The sequence below is a fragment of the Lissotriton vulgaris genome, chromosome 1_1 (genome assembly GCF_964263255.1).
Source record: "Lissotriton vulgaris chromosome 1_1, aLisVul1.2, whole genome shotgun sequence".
Classification (NCBI taxonomy): Eukaryota; Metazoa; Chordata; class Amphibia; order Caudata; family Salamandridae; genus Lissotriton; species Lissotriton vulgaris.
The window spans coordinates 1,559,729,267-1,559,751,908 of NC_141685.1; the positions used below are offsets into that span (position 1 = coordinate 1,559,729,267).

Here is a 22,642-nt window from a genome sequence, read left to right on the forward strand (position 1 = left end):
TGTCATCTTTTCATTCAAGAGCCGGACCGCCTCATCGTAAATTTCGTTACCTCCCCCTAATAAAGGCCCAGAAGGAAAGGAGCAGAGCCAGGTGCAGAAGATAGAAAAACCGGATAAGAGATGTTTGTGGGTCGTAAATGGGCAAGGCTACCAACTTCGGCCGCCTAATCATGATCAGGCCAACGAACACGAGAACCAGTATAGCAGGACTGGCCTCAGGCAGAGGAGGCAGCTTTTGCCGAGTCATGCCGCCACAGCGTTTCTGACCTAAGGTGCACGTGTCACTAGCGAGGTGAATTGCCGGCTAAAGCCTACGTGTCCTTAAGTGAAATGAATTGATCAGAGGTCACTGTGTGTCCATTGACTATGTGAGGGCAAGAATACAAGATGGATGCCATAATCTAAAATGGGTGCCATCGGTGTATTGTAAATGTGGTTATAACAGGAGTGCTCTTGCTCGTAGCATAGCGAAAACACCAGGATATACTAAATGGACCATTTGCGGTTCACTGGTACTAAAATTATGAGTTTACGACAATGTTGAAAACACGGGTTCAAATCGTCACGGAACCTCAGACCCTCCTTTTGCCCTTACACAGGCAATTACTCAGTCTATGTCAGAGTCTATCTCGATGTTCATTAGGTCAGTGATATGTTGTTGCAGCATCATCCTTTCTCGCACCTTGTCTCCAAACGCAGGCGGTTTTCTAAGATAGGTTGCAGCACAGAGGCTACACAAAGTGGGACCACATTGGATAATAAGGCAGCACGAGAATAGGAATACTAGGATAATACCAATGACCATCAGAACCTTCCATCCCCACGCTGATAGTAGAGTCCAGAGCCATTCCATTAAGGACCAATTTCCCTTGTCTACATGAATAGAGTCGGAAATCTTGTGTAGCTTAGAGATCGCTTCGTATACAGTCGGAGCATTATTGGGGATAAAAACACAGCAGCTCGATTGGATCATTCTGCATACCCCACCTCGATCTGCAAGTATTACGTCAAGAACCATACGGTTCTGTAACGTCATGAGACGATCCGCCTGGAGCTCAGCTGTTAAATTACTAAGGGCACCAGCAGTTTCTGTAATAGTAGATGCAACTACCCGTGTTAGCTGACGTAGATTTCTACTATTGGCCATAGGCCCCCAGAACGGAAGGAAACCTATGAAGAAGTCTCCGGCTTCCTGACCAGCGGTATCTTCTTTGCTGACAACACCTCTTGCTACTCTGGTCTTGTGATAATCTGGGGACGCAGTGTATGTCGGAGGCAACAGTCGAGCAATATAGCATGAACCTGAAAAGTCAGCAGGCAACCATGTATATGCCCTATCCTGACAGATGAAGTAGGTACCCTTAGCAGTTAGGAAGGCAGGGGAAGAGTTTGACGGATACACGTAAGTTTCAACACAGTCACTCTTCCCTAGCCGAGCTCTTGGATTTCTCCCATTACCTTGCAAGCAGATTTGACCTCGGTGAGGTACGACCCAGACTGGAGTGGAGCTCTTACGCTTGCTTTCACCCAAACTAATGCTATACTCCGTAGAATTCCAACTCAGATAAACTCGTAGTTCATCTCTAGGGACAGATGGGGAGTTATTGACGTCTTTAATCATGTCAGTTATTCCCTTTATCAAGGCTTTATTAACTGAGTTATACTTAGCGGAATGTGGAGGACGCGGGGGATAGGTCTCGAGAGCATAGACAAATACAGTTTGGAAGGCCCGACATGATCCATTATAGCTAAAAGGCAAGACCAGGTAGGGAATGCCTTTATCCATAGTGTGCGGTATCAAACCACATACCCAGCATTCTGTTGTGTTAACTACCAGTTGGTGTTGATGTAAGAGCTCTCCAAAAGTGTTATTTATGAATTCTGAGCGTCGAGCTTGCTCATGTTCGGGAAACGGATGAAAGGAATGAAAAGAAGCATCAGTAGGAGAAACAAGATCAAGGGGAGGTACTGTAGCTGTTATCGGTGCAAAAATTAAATGGATACCAAAGACGATTCCACCCACCAACGTTATTAAAACAATCAAAAACGTAATTGCACATTGCATCAGAAAACATTTGCTATGAAGAATCCTGTATAGCCTATTTCTGCGAACATAAATTACATTCTCTCGGTGCAGCCCAGGAAGCTCCATCTTCTACAACCGCTCGCGACCACTGATGATATGTACGTAGTTGAAAATGCCTCTATCAGCCCTGGGAGTTCCCAGAACTAACAGAAAGACCGACCTTGTGTCTGGCCCCCGCAAATTCAACTAGGCACAAAGCCACGACCCTACGGCGACCCAGACGGCAAGGTAATAAGAACAACAGAAATACACAGAGAAATACGTATATTCAGCAAGCTTCCTGGCTGGAGTCAATGTATTAGATCAAAATATGAAAAATAGGCAGTTTCCTGCTTTATTTGTCCTTAAAGTGAGAACGTAGGTTGTATCTCAATTTTCCTGGAGTAGTTTGATCCGGAAATAGTCTGTTTTCAGCAGGAGTAACAATGTTCGAGTTCGCAGAGGACAAGTGTTCGTTTGATGCAGTGTTCTGCTCAGGGATCAAAGGAGCAGCTTCAGAAGGGGAGTCAGAGTTCGGTGAATCAGTTATCAGTTCTGCATCACTGAAAGGAACATATCTAGGAACCGGCTCGGTATCAGAGGCACCAATTCCTTGTCTAACCCAATTATCATAAGGGAGTGGAAGGGGGACACTCTTAGTATGAGTCGCATGGACCCAGTTTTTCCTTCCAGCCACACGTACAGCAGTCATTGTTGCCAATAGCTCCTGGAACGGGCCAACGAACTTGGGTTGAAGGTTCCTGGTCCGTCCAAAGTTCCTGATGACAACGTAATCGCCGGGTTTCAGCTGATGGCCTGGACTTTCCGGAGGCTTTGGCAATGCATCGAAAACCTGTTGGTGAATGAGACTCAATTTAGCAGTCAAGTCAAAAAGGTAATCAATTAGCATTGGGTATTCCAGTTGTTTGAACTCCCTAGGTCTAGGTACCCCCCAAACATTAGCGGGCCGACCGAACACAATCTCATAGGGACTAAGCCCTACTCGGGAATGCACAGTCGCTCTTGTGGATAACAGGGCCAAAGGTAGTGCGTCTGGCCATGACAAACCCGTGGAGGCTTGTATCTTAGCCAGTTTCAGCATGAGGGTGCCATTGTACCCTTCAACTAAACCTGCTGACTGGGGGTGATTCGCACTGTGAAATTTCTGCTTGATACTCAAGCCTGCACACACATTCTGCATAACTTTCCCTACGAATTCACTTCCGTTATCTGACCATACAATCCGTGGCATTCCATACCTAGGGAAGTATTCTTTCAAAAGGATTTTGGCAGTGGACAAGGCAGTATTATCTTTCAGTGGATATGCTTCGATCCACCTTGAAAAAGCACAGACTACCACTAGGACGTACTTAAGATTGTTACATCGATCCATATGAATGAAATCCAACTGAATCACTTCGAAGGGGCAAGAAGGAGGAGCGAAGTGACCAGCGGGTGTGGGGATTCCCTTGCCAGGATTATGCATCAGGCATATCATGCAATTTTTCACCACTCTCTCTGCACACTTACTAATTCCATCATTCTTCCAGACTGGAGCCAACATCTTACAAATCCCTTTAGAACTGATGTGCGCTGCTCCATGCGCCATCGTTACTACCGCAAGCACATACGCATCAGGCAACATCCAACGCTGCTGTTCCGACAAATCAATCCAACATCCACTCGAGTCCAATTTACCCGTATTCTCTTTCCATGCAAGTTTTTCCTCATCAGTCGCTTCTTCCTGAATCGCTTTCACACTTTCCACTGTGTCCTCACACATTCCCGATTCAGTAATCCATCTTGCAGACGTTGCAACATACATCCCACTCATCGTATTCCTAGCTGTCTGTTTAGCTGTCTCATCAGCGAAGGCATTTCCACGACCAACATCATCCGTGATTGCTCGATGAGCACTGAACTTCACAATCGCAACTTCCATTGGTAAGGTTAGAGATTCCAACAAGTCATTGACTAGCTGACCATGCTGGATCTTAGTCCCATGGGACGTAATAAAACCTCTTTCCTTCCACAATCGGCCAAAACTATGCGCTACACCGAACGCGTACTGACTATCTGTGAACACATTCACTCTCTTTCCCTTAGCTAAAACACACGCTCTAGTCAATGCAATTAATTCTGCAGCTTGGGCAGAATTCTGACTCACTCTTGCAGTCTCCACAATCGTACTCAAAGTCGTTACTGCATAGGCAGCTGTTACATCACCATTCTCCAATTTAAAACAAGACCCGTCAACATACAACGTGCCATCTGGATCTGATAATGAAGTGTCTTTAAGATCAATCCGTCCTTTTGTCTCCTCTTCAGTTCTGAAACAACAGTCATGGGGTTCAGAATCACTCGACTCCTGACTAGTCGGCAACAGTGTTGCTGGATTCAATACATTGCATCTTTTAATCTGAATATGACTCGCTAGCAGTGTCAGCTCATAGCCTGATAATCTAGCACTGGTGAGGTGCTGAGTCTTCGTTCGGTTCATGAGTGTATCCACGGCATGTGGAACCATGACCACTAGCATGTTGTTCATGACCAAACCAGCAGATTGTCGAATGGACGCTGCAGCTGCTGCTGTAGCTCTCAAGCAACTAGGCAACGCTCTGGCTACCGGGTCTAATGTTGATGAAAAATACGCACAAGGGCGTTGTTTATCACCAAATTGTTGCGTCAAGACACTCAACGCGCAACCTTCTCTCTTGTGAACATAGAGTGTGAATGGCTTACTGTAGTCAGGTGTACCCAACACTGGAGCTGAACACAGTGCATTTCGTAACTCAGAAAAGCTTTGCTGACATTCGGCAGACCATGGCACCGGACACGGAACACCTTTTCCAGTCAAGGCCACCAATGGTTTTGCCAAAAGAGAAAAATTTGGGATCCATTGCCTGCAGTATGAGGTAATACCTAAAAACGCACGCACTTCTCTCTGTGTGCTATGAACAATCATTTGCGTAATTGCTTTTATTCTCTCTGGGGTCAACCTTCTTCCCTCCTTTGACAAGAGATGACCTAGGTAGGTCACTTCTTGACAACAATATTGCATTTTGGAAGGTGACACCTTGTGATTTAAATCAGACAAATGATGCAATAGGGAAATTGTAGCTGCTTTGCAAGTTTCCTTGTCATCGGCAGCCACTAGAAGATCATCGACATATTGCACCAAAGCAGAACCAGGAGGAAGTACAAAAGAATCTAATTGACTTTTTAATGCCTGACTGTAAATGGATGAACTTTCACAATATCCTTGTGGAGCACATTTAAACCTGAAGCTTCGACCTCCTAGAGAGAAGCCGAAAATATCTCTACTTTCTTCGGCTATCGGAATGCTGAAAAAGGCATTCTTCAAGTCGATAACTGAGAACCATGTGGCTGTAGCAGGAATCAACGTTAACAATGCAGTAATGTCTGGGACCACAGGAAACTGTGGAATCACAATTTTGTTAACCTCTCTAAGGTCAATTACAAATCTATAGACTGGAGGCTTTGAAGGATCAGTGCGTTTTAGAATTGGCAGTACAGGGCTGTTACAGACATTTCCTCTAGTTTCCTCTATTACATCTTTCTTGATCAAATCTTGCACTATCAATAAGAGCGCACGTTCGCCTTCAGTAGAAATCTTGTATTGTGGGATTCGTGGAAATTTGACATTTGCTTTCAAAGTTACCACATATGGTGGAATTTCCAAAAGACCTACATCATTAGGACCAGTCGCCCAAAGAGTATCAGGGAGAGAACGCAGCTCCAGCGGGAGCGCATCTATCGACAAGTACATCGGGGAGATGATTCTTTTACCCAATGTAAGCTGTACTCCTGACGGAGAACAGTACAAAGTCGCGTATAGGCGTTTTAACAAGTCTAAACCAAGCAGATTTTCATTACAACCGGTCGTCAAAATCAGGGGTGCTTTCAATTGACGAGGCCCAACAGAAATAGACAAAGGACCAGAAACGGGGTTGTGAACAGGGGCGCCTGAAAAACCTACTGAAACATTTGTTAAGCCAGACAAAGGTGCGCCAGGGAGTTTCGCATGAATGATAGAACTTTTTGCTGCACCAGTATCCAACAGAAACGGTTCGACTACACCTGATGTGGCTACTGCAACATAAGGCCCACTCTGATCTACTGGAACTGATACTACTCCCTCTCTTTGTCCATGGCTGTCCTAGTATTCATTTTGCTGAAATTCCTCACTAACTTCACAGTAATCCTCAACGTGATACTGTTGAGATCTATTTGGCTGTGCAGATTGTCCGTTTCGCTGATCAAAATAATTATAGGGCGATCATTCGTTTGTGGAGGCATAGCACCTCGTCCTCGACCTCTAGAATTTTGTGTAGAACCACCACGACCTCTCTGAGCTGCAGCAGCATTATTTTGTGCTAGTACTGGACACTCATTCTTATAATGACCTTCCTTTTTGCAGTAAGCACACTGATTCCATTGGTATTGCGGTCTCTGAGAACCATAGTCGATCCTCTGATATGGCCCTTGCTGTGTGTTTGTCTGATTCGTGCGAGGCGGATATGCTTGCTGCAAAAGGACTTTAGTTTTTAAATCTTTTGTTTTCTTTTCCGACTTTTCTTTCTCTTCTTTATCCCTATTTTCATAGTACTGGGCAGTTGCAAGTATTTGCGCAGTCGTAGAGACAGCCCACGCACTTTCAGAATCTTTTAATTTATTACTGAGCTCTGGTGACAGATTGTGCACAAATTTATCAACAAATAATCTCTGGCCTCCTTCCGTGCTCATATCCTGACCACTATGGTCTACGAAAGTTTCTTCAAATCTGGTGAAAAAGTTTGAGACGCTTTCGTCCTTCTTTTGCCTGCATGCGGACAATTTGTCCCAGTTAACGCGCAATGCTGGCATCAGAGTTTTCATCAAATCAATTATTCTACCAGGTAAATTAGCAATTAGAGGTTCGGGTTTAGAACCACCAATTTGTTGACCATCTGCCGCTATTATAGCTGCCCAATCACCACCTAGGGCAACTGGATGATTTTCTCTACGAATTTTAGCCCAAATTGGTTGCGGTACTACATTGCCAAATAGCATGTCGATGTCCGCCAAATTCATTACGCAAGCTTCAACCGTCTGGGCCAACTCTTTGTAATATCCAGCGGGATTTTTACGCGGATCTGGCAAGGCCTGTTTTACTGCTAGTACTTCAGCTCGTTTCCACGGAATGTGTATCCACACTCTCTGGAACTGGGCTGGAGCGGCTGCAATACCATGGGCCGCATCAGCTTGAACGGCTTCGCGCCATATTGGAGGAACTTCTCTCATAGGATATTGACGACCTTGTTTTGTGCTACGTTTCTCTAATTCCCTTGGTGAACGGAGGGAAGGATCAAATCTAAAACCTAAAATCAGTTCCATTGCTTCTTTTATCTCCTGGCCAACTATCATACCTGCAGCAAATTTTTGCTGAACATGAATTAATTCATCTGGAACTTGTTCAGAATCGTTCTCCTCCCACTCCTCACGTAAGAGGGAACACATGACATCAAACACATAGCGCTGTGTCAGTTCATTCCATTGCATAAATGTATCTAATACATCTCGTACATCATACCTTCCAACTTTCGAAATCCACCTAAGTGCTGTGGAATCTAATATTCCCCGTTCTTCAACACTAGGAAGCTGACTACGTCTCTGAACAGATTCAGAGGCAGGACTCCTAATCAGAGTTTTGTAAAAGGGAGATAGAATATTAGAGACAGAATCAGTGATTCTCCGACGAACAGAAAGCGGAGTCACATAGCTTGCAGAAGTTTGAAGTAGAGTTGTAGTCGGGACAGAAGAAACAGCAATAGCAGGGGTAGCAGGCAAAGTAGCTTGTGAAACAACAGGTATAAGCGGTACAGGCATAGGCAGAGGAGCTGGCAACCCTGGAAGAGGGGGTGCCGGAGGAATATTGTTAACCACAGGGAGTGCAGGTGCTTGGAGTGCGGGTGCTTGATTCAAGGGAACAGGAGCAGGTACACCAGGCTGTCCAGCAACCGGTAACAAAACATTAGGCAGAGGTGGAGCTGTAGCACCCTGTGCATACGGTGGAGGTGACATCAACAAGTAAGACAACAGGGGATCCTTTTCAGGGTCCTCTACTATCTTAGCAGTACTCGATGGCAAGGCAGGATAGCACTTGTCTATCGCTAAATTACGCTCTCTATTGGCTACCTCTATCGCTTTCTCAGATTCATTGAGTTGCAGCTGCTTGGCAGACTGTTCTAAAGTCAACTCTTGCTCTTTTTGCTCTTTCTTTAACTTTTTAGTCTCTCTCTGTTTGGATTCTTTTCGCCAACAACGGAAAGAATCAAACATTGCCGGCCGGGCTTTCTTCTTAAACAACTTTATTTCTAAATTATCGAGAATTTCGGGTTCAAAACTACCATGTAGTGGCCAACTAAGGACACCATCTTTCTTCGTGTAGCGGATCCATACCTCATTATAAGATATAGGACCCACACCGTGCTTTCAATAAAGATCATAAAGAGGAGTTCCAATCGGAGGAACCAGACACGAGTCCTCCAACCGGGAATCCCTGTTGCAACTAAAACATGAAAACATACAGTTTTTCCGACTTACCATTTTATAAACCGGAACACAGAACAGACACAAACAAAGGTGCGTACTCTAACTAAGAACTCAGGCCTACCAAACCAGTGATAATCTTACGAAACCAAACCAAACCAAGGAACTAAGGATTATCCAAACAGGAGCAAACCCTTACGAAGTAACCAAACAACTAGCAACCACTTAATACTTAACTGAGGCACTGAAGACGTCACCAAAGAGAAACCCGTCTCGTCTCACCGTACTAAGGTCTGCACCTCGGGTCCAAGACAGGGCGACAGTCAAGGCAGCGGACCACTGCAGCCGTCCGAACGGGAACCCTCGTGGAAGAGAACGTCGGGCCACTTTTGCGATATGCCGGGATCGATGAAGTGGGGCGCCTCCCTCTGGAATCTTCACACGAAGCTTCTCGAACTCTTCAGGCTTTTGGACCGGTACCGAATGGCATCGCCCCACGTGGGCGCCAATTGGAGTTCTAGACTTTTTTTAAGGTCCAGAGGTGTCAGGGACAACACCCGAAGACCCCTGAGTTCTACCTGTCTCGGTGCACAAATAAACAGAAACACAGGCTTCTCGATGGTGGCGTCAAAGACCAAAGGTTTATTACTGCAGGGACACAGAAGTCACAGAAACTACACACTGGCAGATTCTAGGAGCCTGTTCGATTTGCACTAAGTGGGTTGCTCCTTAAGTACGCAATTTTTAGCTGTAGGCAACATTCTTCTCATACTCGTACATTTCTTAACCTTCATGTCCTAAACAATAAATATTTGGCGTTACACAGGAATCGTCAACAATATCTGATGTCAAAACATTACGAATGAGAGGTTCCCACTGTTCGATCATAATCCCATGTCATCTTTTCATTCAAGAGCCGGACCGCCTCATCGTAAATTTCGTTACCTCCCCCTAATAAAGGCCCAGAAGGAAAGGAGCAGAGCCAGGTGCAGAAGATAGAAAAACAGGATAAGAGATGTTTGTGGGTCGTAAATGGGCAAGGCTACCAACTTCGGCCGCCTAATCATGATCAGGCCAACGAACACGAGAACCAGTATAGCAGGACTGGCCTCAGGCAGAGGAGGCAGCTTTTGCCGAGTCATGCGGCCACAGCGTTTCTGACCTAAGGTGCACGTGTCACTAGCGAGGTGAATTGCCGGCTAAAGCCTACGTGTCCTTAAGTGAAATGAATTGATCAGAGGTCACTGTGTGTCCATTGACTATGTGAGGGCAAGAATACAAGATGGATGCCATAATCTAAAATGGGTGCCATCGGTGTATTGTAAATGTGGTTATAACAGGAGTGCTCTTGCTCGTAGCATAGCGAAAACACCAGGATATACTAAATGGACCATTTGCGGTTCACTGGTACTAAAATTATGAGTTTACGACAATGTTGAAAACACGGGTTCAAATCGTCACGGAACCTCACTCACTCTATCTATCGCCCTCACTTTATCTATCTATCGCCCTCACTCTGTCTATCTATCGCCCTCACTCACTCTATCTATCGCCCTCACTCTGTCTATCTATCTATCGCCCTCACCCTATCTATCTATCGCCCTCACTCTATCTATCTATCGCCCTCACTCTATCTATCTATCGCCCTCACTCTATCTATCTATCGCCCTCACTCTATCTATCTATCGCCCTCACTCTATCTATCGCCCTCACTCTGTCTATCTATCTATCGCCCTCACTCTATCTATCGCCCTCACTCTATCTATCGCCCTCACTCTATCTATCGCCCTCACTCTGTCTATCTATCTATCGCCCTCTCTCTATCGCCCTCACTCTATCTATCTATCGCCCTCACTCTGTCTATCTATCTATCGACCTCACTCTGTCTATCTATCTATCGCCCTCACTCTATCTATCGCCCTCACTCTATCTATCGCCCTCACTCTATCTATCTATCGCCCTCACTTTATCTATCTATCGCCCTCACTCTATCTATCTATCGCCCTCTCTTTATCGCCCTCACTCTCTCTATCGCCTTCACTTTATCTATCTATCGCCCTCACTCTATCTATCTATCGCCCTCACTCTATCTATCTATCACCCTCACTCTATCTATCTATCGCCCTCACTCTATCTATCTATCGCCCTCACTCTATCTATCTATCGCCCTCACTCTATCTATCTATCGCCCTCACTCTATCTATCTATCGCCCTCACTCTATCTATCTATCGCCCTCACTCTATCTATCTATCGCCCTCACTCTCTCTATCGCCCTCACTTTATCTATCTATCGCCCTCACTTTATCTATCTATCGCCCTCACTTTATCTATCGCCCTCACTTTATCTATCTATCGCCCTCACTTTATCTATCTATCGCCCTCACTTTATCTATCGCCCTCACTCTGTCTATCTATCTATCTATCGCCCTCACTCTATCTATCTATCGCCCTCACTCTGTCTATCGCCCTCGCTCTATCTATCGCCCTCACTCTATCTATCTATCGCCTTCACTCTGTCTATCTATCTATCGCCCTCTCTCTAACGCCCTCACTTTATCTATCTATCGCCCTCACTTTATCTATCTATCGCCCTCACTTTATCTATCTATCGCCCTCACTTTATCTATCTATCGCCCTCACTTTATCTATCTATCGCCCTCACTTTATCTATCTATCGCCCTCGCTCTGTCTATCTATCTATCGCCCTCACTCTGTCTATCGCCCTCGCTCTATCTATCGCCCTCACTCTATCTATCTATCGCCTTCACTCTGTCTATCTATCGCCCTCTCTCTAACGCCCTCACTGTATCTATCTATCGCCCTCACTGTATCTATCTATCGCCCGCACTGTATCTATCTATCGCCCTCACTTTATCTATCTATCGCCCTCACTTTATCTATCTATCGCCCTCACTTTATCTATCTATCGCCCTCACTCTATCTATCTATCGCCCTCACTCTATCTATCGCCCTCACTCTGTCTATCTATCTCCCTCACTCTGTCTATCTATCTCCCTCACTCTATCGCCCTCACTCTATCTATCGCCCTCACTCTATCTATCGCCCTCACTCTATCTATCGCCCTCACTCTATCTATCGCCCTCACTCTATCTATCTATCGCCCTCACTCTATCTATCTATCGCCCTCACTCTATCTATCTATCACCCTCACTCTATCTATCTATCACCCTCACTCTATCTATCTATCGCCCTCACTCTATCTATCTATCGCCCTCACTCTATCTATCTATCGCCCTCACTCTATCTATCTATCGCCCTCACTCTATCTATCGCCCTCACTCTATCTATCTATCGCCCTCACTCTATCTATCTATCGCCCTCACTCTCTCTATCGCCCTCACTTTATCTATCTATCGCCCTCACTTTATCTATCTATCGCCCTCACTTTATCTATCTATCGCCCTCACTTTATCTATCTATCTCCCTCACTTTATCTATCTATCTCCCACACTTTATCTATCTATCTCCCACACTTTATCTATCTATCTCCCTCACTTTATCTATCTATCTCCCTCACTTTATCTATCTATCTCCCTCACTTTATCTATCTATCTCCCTCACTCTATCTATCTCCCTCACTCTATCTATCTCCCTCACTTTATCTATCTATCTCCCTCACTTTATCTATCTATCTCCCTCACTTTATCTATCTATCTCCCTCACTCTATCTATCTCCCTCACTCTATCGCCCTCACTCTATCTGTCTATCGCCCTCACTCTCTCTATCGCCCTCACTCTATCTATCGCCCTCACTCTATCTATCGCCCTCACTCTATCTATCTATCGCCCTCACTCTATCGCCCTCACTCTATCGCCCTCACTCTATCGCCCTCACTCTATCTATCGCCCTCACTCTATCTATCTATCGCCCTCACTCTATCGCCCTCACTCTATCGCCCTCTCTCTATCGCCCTCACTCTATCGCCCTCACTCTATCGCTCGCATTCACTCTATCTATCGCCCTCACTCTATCTATCTCCCTCACTCTATCTATCTCCCTCACTCTATCTATCTCCCTCACTCTAACTATCTCCCTCACTCTATCTATCGCCCTCCCTCTATCTATCGCCCTCACTCTATCTATCTATCGCCCTCACTCTATCTATCTATCGCCCTCACTCTATCTATCTATCGCCCTCACTTTATCTATCTATCGCCCTCACTCTATCTATCTATCGCCCTCACTTTATCTATCTATCGCCCTCACTTTATCTATCTATCGCCCTCACTTTATCTATCTATCGCCCTCACTTTATCTATCTATCGCCCTCACTCTATCTATCTATCGCCCTCTCTTTATCGCCCTCACTCTCTCTATCGCCTTCACTTTATCTATCTATCGCCCTCACTTTATCTATCTATCGCCCTCTCTCTAACGCCCTCACTCTATCTATCTATCGCCCTCACTCTATCTATCTATCGCCCTCACTCTATCTATCTATCTATCGCCCTCACTCTATCTATCTCCCTCACTCTATCTATCTCCCTCACTCTATCTATCTCCCTCACTCTAACTATCTCCCTCACTCTATCTATCGCCCTCCCTCTATCTATCGCCCTCACTCTATCTATCGCCCTCACTCTATCTATCTATCGCCCTCACTTTATCTATCTATCGCCCTCACTTTATCTATCTATCGCCCTCACTCTATCTATCTATCGCCCTCACTCTATCTATCTATCGCCCTCACTTTATCTATCTATCGCCCTCACTTTATCTATCTATCGCCCTCACTCTATCTATCTATCGCCCTCTCTTTATCGCCCTCACTCTCTCTATCGCCTTCACTTTATCTATCTATCGCCCTCACTTTATCTATCTATCGCCCTCTCTCTAACGCCCTCACTTTATCTATCTATCGCCCTCACTCTATCTATCTATCGCCCTCACTCTATCTATCTATCTATCGCCCTCACTCTATCTATCTATCTATCGCCCTCACTCTATCTTTCTATCGCCCTCACTCTATCTATCTATCGCCCTCACTGTATCTATCGCCCTCACTTTATCTATCTATCGCCCTCTCTCTATCTATCTATCGCCCTCACTCTATCTATCTATCGCCCTCACTCTATCTATCTATCGCCCTCACTCTATCTATCTATCGCCCTCACTCTATCTATCTATCGCCCTCACTCTATCTATCTATCGCCCTCACTCTATCTATCTATCGCCCTCACTCTATCTATCTATCGCCCTCACTCTATCGCCCTTACTGTATCTATCGCCCTCACTTTATCTATCTATCGCCCTCACTCTATCTATCTATCGCCCTCACTCTATCTATCTATCGCCCTCACTCTATCTATCTATCGCCCTCACTCTATCTATCTATCGCCCTCACTCTATCTATCGCCCTCACTCTATCTATCGCCCTCACTCTATCTATCGCCCTCACTCTATCTATCGCCCTCACTCTATCTATCTATCGCCCTCACTCTATCGCCCTTACTGTATCTATCGCCCTCACTTTATCTATCTATCGCCCTCACTCTATCTATCTATCGCCCTCACTCTATCTATCTATCGCCCTCACTCTATCTATCTATCGCCCTCACTCTATCTATCTATCGCCCTCACTCTATCTATCGCCCTCACTCTATCTATCTATCGCCCTCACTCTATCTATCTATCGCCCTCACTGTATCTATCGCCCTCACTCTATCTATCGCCCTCACTCTATCTATCTATCGCCCTCACTCTATCTATCGCCCTCACTGTATCTATCGCCCTCACTTTATCTATCTATCGCCCTCTCTCTATCTATCTATCTATCGCCCTCACTCTATCTATCTATCTATCGCCCTCACTCTATCTATCTATCGCCCTCACTCTATCTATCTATCGCCCTCACTCTATCTATCTATCGCCCTCACTCTATCTATCTATCGCCCTCACTCTATCTATCTCCCTCACTCTATCGCCCTCACTCTATCTATCGCCCTCACTCTATCTATCTATCGCCCTCACTCTATCTATCGCCCTCTCTCTATCTATCGCCCTCTCTCTATCTATCGCCCTCACTCTATCTATCGCCCTCACTTTATCTATCGCCCTCTCTCTATCTATCTATCTATCGCCCTCTCTCTATCTATCTATCTATCGCCCTCACTCTATCTATCTATCGCCCTCACTCTATCTATCTATCGCCCTCACTCTATCTATCGCCCTCTCTCTATCTATCGCCCTCACTCTATCTATCTATCGCCCTCACTTTATCTATCGCCCTCTCTCTATCTATCTATCTATCGCCCTCACTCTATCTATCTATCGCCCTCACTCTATCTATCTATCGCCCTCACTCTATCTATCTATCGCCCTCACTCTCTCTATCGCCCTCACTCTCTCTATCGCCCTCACTCTATCTATCTATCGCCCTCACTCTATCTATCTATCGCCCTCACTCTATCTATCTATCGCCCTCACTCTATCGCCCTCACTTTATCTATCTATCGCCCTCACTTTATCTATCTATCGCCCTCACTCTATCTATCTATCGCCCTCACTCTATCGCCCTTACTGTATCTATCGCCCTCACTTTATCTATCTATCGTCCTCACTCTATCTATCTATCGTCCTCACTCTATCTATCTATCGTCCTCACTCTATCTATCTATCTATCGTCCTCACTCTATCTATCTATCGTCCTCACTCTATCTATCTATCACCCTCACTCTATCTATCTCTCGCCCTCACTCTATCTATCTATCGCCCTCACTCTTATCTATCTATCGCCCTCACTCTATCGCCCTTACTGTATCTATCGCCCTCACTTTATCTATCTATCGTCCTCACTCTATCTATCTATCGTCCTCACTCTATCTATCTATCGTCCTCACTCTATCTATCTATCGCCCTCACTCTATCTATCTATCGCCCTCACTCTATCTATCTATCGCCCTCACTCTATCTATCTATCGCCCTCACTCTATCTATCTATCGCCCTCACTCTATCTATCTATCGCCCTCACTCTTATCTATCTATCGCCCTCACTCTTATCTATCTATCGCCCTCACTCTATCTATCTATCGCCCTCACTCTTATCTATCTATCGCCCTCACTCTATCTATCTATCGCCCTCACTCTTATCTATCTATCGCCCTCACTCTTATCTATCTATCGCCCTCACTCTATCTATCTATCGCCCTCACTCTTATCTATCTATCGCCCTCACTCTTATCTATCTATCGCCCTCACTCTTATCTATCTATCGCCCTCACTCTATCTATCTATCTCCCTCACTCTATCTATCTATCTATCGCCCTCAAACCGTGAACCCTGTGCTCTGAAGTCAGCTGCCCTGGCCGCTGCACCACACCTCTCCACTTGGAAGATGTGTGGAAGAGTAGTTTTAACTGTACCTATTTTCTGTATGGGGAACAAGTGGAGGTTTCGGAGGTGAAGGGCGCTGTGGGTGCATGGATGGAAGTTGAAATTGGGATGGTAGTCTGTGTCGAAGTCCCTTTAGAGGTTCAGCAATATCAAGAAGGGGGATTTATGGCAGGGCAGGTGATATACTGACATCCAGGGAACCCTAATAAATCCAGGCATTTTTTGAAAACCGAAGACCCACTTGAATCCAGTAATGTGCAGCTTTCATATAGTCATGACTTTTTCTTATCCATAGGGCCATGCAAATTTCAACCAACAGCTAAAAACGCAAGTTCCCAATATTTATGCACAGGGAAACAGTGGATTTAGTGGCCACCTGCAAACCTTTTACCAAGAAGTGTTCCTTATACTGAGGACCTAATATATATGACCGGACCAACACAGTGAAAACAGCACTTGTTGTTTGGAGAAAAATACATCTTAAATTCTATAGAGTCCTCTATGGTATTGTTGCCTCTGGTTTGCAAGTGCACTACTCCTACTTGGAATGATAGTAATACATTTTCTGAATATCATCTTAATATCCAGTGGTTTGGTATATCAACTGAGAAAATCTTTGTCTCCGGGGCACCAAGACTTCCTCAAGGCCAGTGAGTTTATTGATGTCCAGGTACTCCGAGCCTTTATTCTTTTAGTCCTGATGATTGTGCACCAAACTTTGTCACATCAGTGAAACATGTTCACTGTCTGACTTAGTCTGTTATCTTTGCAAAGGTTGGCATGTCAGTGTGCATACAAGGGATTTGGGGCCATATGTATCAACATACCCTTTTGCGATTTCTTAATAGTGATTTTTAAGAAATAGCTATTTAGAAATCGCAAAATGGTATGTATGTAGAAATTCGCTTTTTTTTAGCGATTTCTTAAAATTCCTTAATTGCGATTAGCAAATTGCGAATCGCAAGTAAGTAATACTTTCCCATTAATTTTTATGGGCCAGGAGGCCCATAGGAATGAATGGGAAATAATTCTCAATTTGTGATTCGCAATTTGCTAATCGCAAATTTAGAATAATTTCATGGGTGCAGGGGTGTCCAAAGGACACCCTGTTGCACCCCTGAAATATGCATGGGTGCACATGTGGTGCACAATACATGCCCTAAGGGCATGTATGTGCGTCACATGGCACTTTGAAAAATGCAAAAATATCCTTTTTTTAAAGGAATTCGCAACTTACCACCAACTAGAAGTTGGTGGTGGTTTGAGATTCCTTAAGGCCAATTTGCGATTTTTTTTTTTTGGCTTGTTACATTGCATTTAAGGAATCGCAAAATTTGCGATTCCTTAAATGCAATCGCAAAATAAGGAATCGCACATTTTGCGAATCCTTATTTTTGAAGCACATTTCCTTCATACATACCATTTGTCCAAATTGCATTCGCAAACGCCGAAATTCTGCGAAATCCGACGTTTGCGAAGTCAATTTGGCTTGATACATATGGCCCTTGGTTATATATATTCACTATTATCTATTACTTGGGAAAGCCTTCTAATATTACTTGCAGATTGATTTCTTCCCAGGAGTTGTTAAATATTGATAAAATATACAGTGTTAATCAAACATCATTTCATGATGAAACAATCAGATACAGCGAATATATCCAGGATACGGGTGTATATATTTACAAAATAGACTAATGAAATGTTAGAAAAGGGTACAAAATTCGTTACATACACTATAGAACAGGAAGTAGTGATCTCAGACAGATATTATACACTTCTCAGTTTTTTATAGGTGAGAGAGCAAGGAGCACACACTCCCCACATTTCTGCTAGCTGGCAGAGCTGTGAAAATAGGCAAACGAGCACAATATCTTTTTTCTTATCTACTTTGCAGTAGTTGATGATATCCGAGCAGACAGTCAGCAGGTATCTCTACTCCCCATGAGAGGGAATTCTACCAGACCAAGTTCTTTACTCTATCCTCAAGCATGATCTCGATCATTTGTAGACACCTTTATCATCCATTTGAATGTTAGATGCAGCATGGGTGCCTCCTGAATGAGCAGCACGCATGGATGCATTTGAGTACAGTCTGGTGTTCAACGAGCAGTGGCATTACAAATGCCTTCCCTCTTTTTAACAAGGCCATGCAGATGTTCAGGACCCTACTTACACCAGCATAACTTCAGCAGTTTTTTTCTACTGGACCTATTACATCTACTTTAGATGAACAAAATCAGCAAGACCCAGAGGTTAGACCTACTGACCGTGGGGAAGTAAACATCACCCCGTATCATTGATTCATTTGAGCATATGGTTCAGAGGAGTTAGCATTTGCTTACTTGGTCATTTTCACAGTGGACCTGGATACGCTGCTGAGTGCGCAGAAAACTTCCATCCGAGCTCTGCATGGAAAATAAATCACTGGAAGGGTACTGTTGGGCCGTACCAAAAGTGATCAGTTTCCTCACTTGCTTGGTTGACTTTTGTGGTGGTCTGCCTAAATCAGTGTGCAGGTGGGCACATTGTTACTATAAAGAGCTCTTAGTAGATGCCTTAGAGGTGTTTCTGCACCGCCGATGAAGTTGTGAAAAGAGACAAGTAGTGCTTGATGCATCGTTTTCAATGATAAGATGTTACCCTCTCTCTTGGGACCAGAAAACTGTCCTAGCCAGGGAGCCACATAAAATGTTTGAGCCTTTAACCTTGTTGAACATGAAACTATTCTCCTAGAACACTTCCTTATTGGTAGGCATAACATTGCCAGGTGCTTAATTTTGCCTCAAGCCCTTCACACTTTAGACCCAGTCATTATATTCTACAATGGCAAGGTGGTCCTCAGTATCTTCCCAGGATTTTTCCCAAATGTTATTTTAGAATTCCATTTGGCTAAGGAGATCCACGTGCCTTCTCACTGGAGGAGATCTTCTTCAACTTTGAAGTATGAGGTGCTTTTGTGGTTTACCTTCCTAGAGGCAGGAATCTACCCATCAATTTCTCATGATATTCAGAGGCAAGGGTGCTGACCTGCAGCTATTGCCACCTTTGCCACATAGTTTGCTTTCTGTATCACCAGTGACTAAACTGCATGGAGTACATCCATCAGCTGGTGTCCAAGAACAATTCAACTGCCATCCCCCAGCCTTGTACCTGTCAGAGAGACTCGCCATCAGTTACATGGGATAACCCACTAGCTTCCTGATGACATTATGCTTTCAAGGTATCGAGCAGTAACAGTGCACAACACCCTTATTTACCACATGTTGAAGTGCCACAAGGTTCCAAAGATGTCCATGTGTTAATAAAGAGCAAAGCGCCTAAATATTAACAAAAGATCATCCTTTTCCACCTACTTCAGAGCAGGTTTAACCACCAATGGTCCAGAGCTAGTTAAGCCAGGTGTAACTGAACAAAGCAGCCTGTTAATTCCTATTACTTTTCTGACATCCAGAATCCAGTAAGAGGAAACAATCGAGATGCACAATACTGTTGTAAGGCTTGCCGCCTTCTTTGTATCAAATGACTACATCAACGGCATTAAAGACTGAGAAAACTACTGCAATTAAATGAAGGTTAAGGGGTTGTTAAAAAAATATCATAGTTTACGATCAACTTATTTAAATGAATGCAAATTACTTAAAAAGGGGGGGGGGCGTTTGAAGTGGTTTCCTCTACTCCCACACCACAAGATACAAAGCTTCCCTTTACAAAACATGGGAGCTGCATGCGTATTAGGTATTCGAGATGTCCATACGATATAAATGTGTATATATAATTTAAATAGTTATGGTTATCTTGAAAATCGGGCAAGGGTCTCGCAACCAACGTTGGACACCAATTTTATGAGGACATTCAAAATAGTTCTGTCTTTAGAGACGAGACGACAGGATAAAAGTTGGAACATTTTGTTATGTCTACTGAGAAATATCACTTTCATAGGTGTCTACAATAGGTACAGGATGTCCAGAACCACATTGTTAGGATATGCACATGAGATACATTTATATACAATCTGTCGCTGTTGATCTCATATACACTGTCAGCAGTTTTATCCTGAAAATCTCTCGTGCCTCTGGCTCCTGGGCCTATGCTGGCCTCCCCCGAACATAACCAGAATAGTATTTCTAACTTTTTTTTCTTCCGTGTTTGCGATGATCTATTCCCTTCCCAGGGCACCCATTACATAACACAAGTTCAGTCAGCATTTCCAGGGAATTCCTGACGACATCTGCTAGTTCTGGTTTAATATGAATTAATATGCCTGCCACCAGGGCGTCTTGTTGAGGCTTTCGATAATGACAAAGGGTAATGGGGCTTTTACACTGTACATATGCTTCTCCACGCAGCCACTCGGCTCTTAATTGAAGCAAAACATTTCAGGCATCCTTCATCATGACAGATACACGAAATTCTCACAAAAGCTGCCTTGTGAACTTGTTGCATTCATGTTTTGTGAATCCCCTGCCAATAAATCTTTCTTTTGTTATCGTGCTGAAGGCTGAGTCTATCAGAACTGGTGCGATCATGTATGAATTGTAATTTTAATGAGAGCAACTTGTTTACTGGCTGGTCCGCTGCATTTTTTTCTCCTTCTCGGAATAGGTCACGGAATCCTCTCCACACAAGATGACTTTGTTCATTGGGCACAAAGAGCGCGTTTGAAGCTTTCCCTCCGTATTAGCAGAGGCTGTGCATTATTTCGTCAGTGTACAGTAGCAGCGTGCTTTGGGGGTAGCTGGTGGTCCCAACTCGGCCTGAAGAACCCCAGTGAAGAGGTGCATGCGGACAACACTCCCGCCATGCTGGTAGGTCTGTTTTGGTTAATCCGAGTGTTGAATACCCTAAAAAATAATTCTCGTGCGTGGACTCGTTAATAGCACTGTATATTTTTTAAGTCTTGATTAGAAAAATATAGGCGATGAATACGTTTGAAGGGTCATGTAATAATTTTTTATTGTAAAATGTTGTTAATGACTGTGTGTTTAGTCTTTTATGATGGACTTGCACCCCACCAAACATTTACGTTGAGGTATATTTCACTGTATTGTTGTTGCTTGCAGATATCTTTTTTTCAAATTGTACTGTTTTTTTTATATCATTGTTTTTTCAGGTCTGGCATTAGGTTTTATTATAACTCCATGCTCTTTTAACTTTATTTGGGAGTGTTCACTCAGCTTTTTAAAACTGTGTTGTTTTTATTTGTTTTTTCCAGCGAACAAGTTAGTTCTATCGTTTGTGTCATTGTGTCACACTTTTTGAAAATGGCCCTACATGAAGTGTCCAAAGACTGTGCCTCTGTATACAAAGTCCCAGGTTCAGGAAACCCTATTTGATGGCGCTCAGGTTCACTGATCCCCTATTCTCACTTTGTATGAGGCAACTTATATGTATCTTAATTTAATTTTCAACGTTCTTAATGAGTGACAAATACCAGGGAGTCCTGTTCTACGTGTTCTATTTCTTCTGGTTTTGATATGTATGGTATGTATTGGTCTCTTTTTTCTTCCACACCCACCACTTCAAGGCACTGTCTAGTCAGGACTGTGAGAACGGAGAGGCAGAGATATGGGAAGCAAATGGCATCATATGGAGGACGTGAGGCCGCAAAATATCAGAGACGTGGGAATTTGTAGCTGAATCATTTGCCAGGGGTACACGGAAGGCAGTAATTTCTTCTGAGAGCATATGGGTAGAAAGAGTATGTGTAGTAGATGCAGGGGTATGAGGAGTGTATTGTAAGGCCTAATATGGATGATAGATTTGGCAAATGGGTTCTAAGGGTATATAGTGAAGGACCAGTGAGAGAGAGAGAGAGAGATAATCTAATGGGTGCTAGGGGTATGTGCAGGTAACACGGGTAGAGTATGTTGGGCACAGCAGTTTTCCTGCTTTGCATATTTGATAGTGTACGCATTGTCACTTTTGACACTGCATAAGTATAAATTGTGGGAGTTGGGGTTGCACAACTGGTTTACCTGTGGCATATGAAGTAAATGTTGTTTGTTTGAGAATTTGTTGTGTCGTTTGCATACACAGCATATATACTTCTTATGCCTCTATTTGAAACATCCATGCCTGAAGTCTTGCTCTAAAGGCTGGATATTTTTGCAGTGCCTAGCTCATTAAATAGAAGAGGTTTCACACCTGGGGTTCCTGCCCAAATAAGGTTTTGCAAAGAGCAATGCTCTTAACTTGTAGACTGAAAGCACAAGTGTCCAGATGAGTGACGGCAGTTGAATTTTAGGAAAGGTGGCTGAAATAATTAAAACCCTCTATGGAAAATGCACACATCTCTAGTGTTTACTCACGAATTGATAAGCAACCAAAGCACGGGAGACAGAATTGTAATGATGGAAGTCAGTTTTCCTTGTACTAAACTGAAGACTGGCTCCTGTTTCTGTGCTCTTGCATTCTGTGCAAGAGGCTTAGTGGGGCATTCCCAGACATTACCAGTTCAGTAGTCCAAACCTCCGATAAGCACAATAATAAATGGTAGCCTCCGAGGTGTCCAAAAGTGCTATCATATTATATGCCCTCCTCATATTCTCACGGCCATTCATGTAGCAACTGATCCCACCCTTAAATCCCTCTTAAATTCCTCCCTACTTTAAGCCACTGTTCCCAGCTGCAGGCAAAAAGGTAAGCTTATTCCACTTTTGGAAAAAG

The 22,642-nt window shown here is 44.0% G+C and overlaps 1 protein-coding gene across 1 annotated transcript in view; it reads left to right on the forward strand.

Annotated features, from left to right (window-relative positions):
- Positions 1 to 22,642, forward strand: part of GAS2L3 (growth arrest specific 2 like 3) — a 234,627-nt gene that overhangs the window by 21,020 nt on the left and 190,965 nt on the right. The window contains exon 2 of the mRNA XM_086918027.1: positions 20,579 to 20,781. The gene's annotated coding sequence lies outside the window, so the exon portion shown is untranslated. The remainder of the gene's footprint in view (positions 1 to 20,578; positions 20,782 to 22,642) is intronic.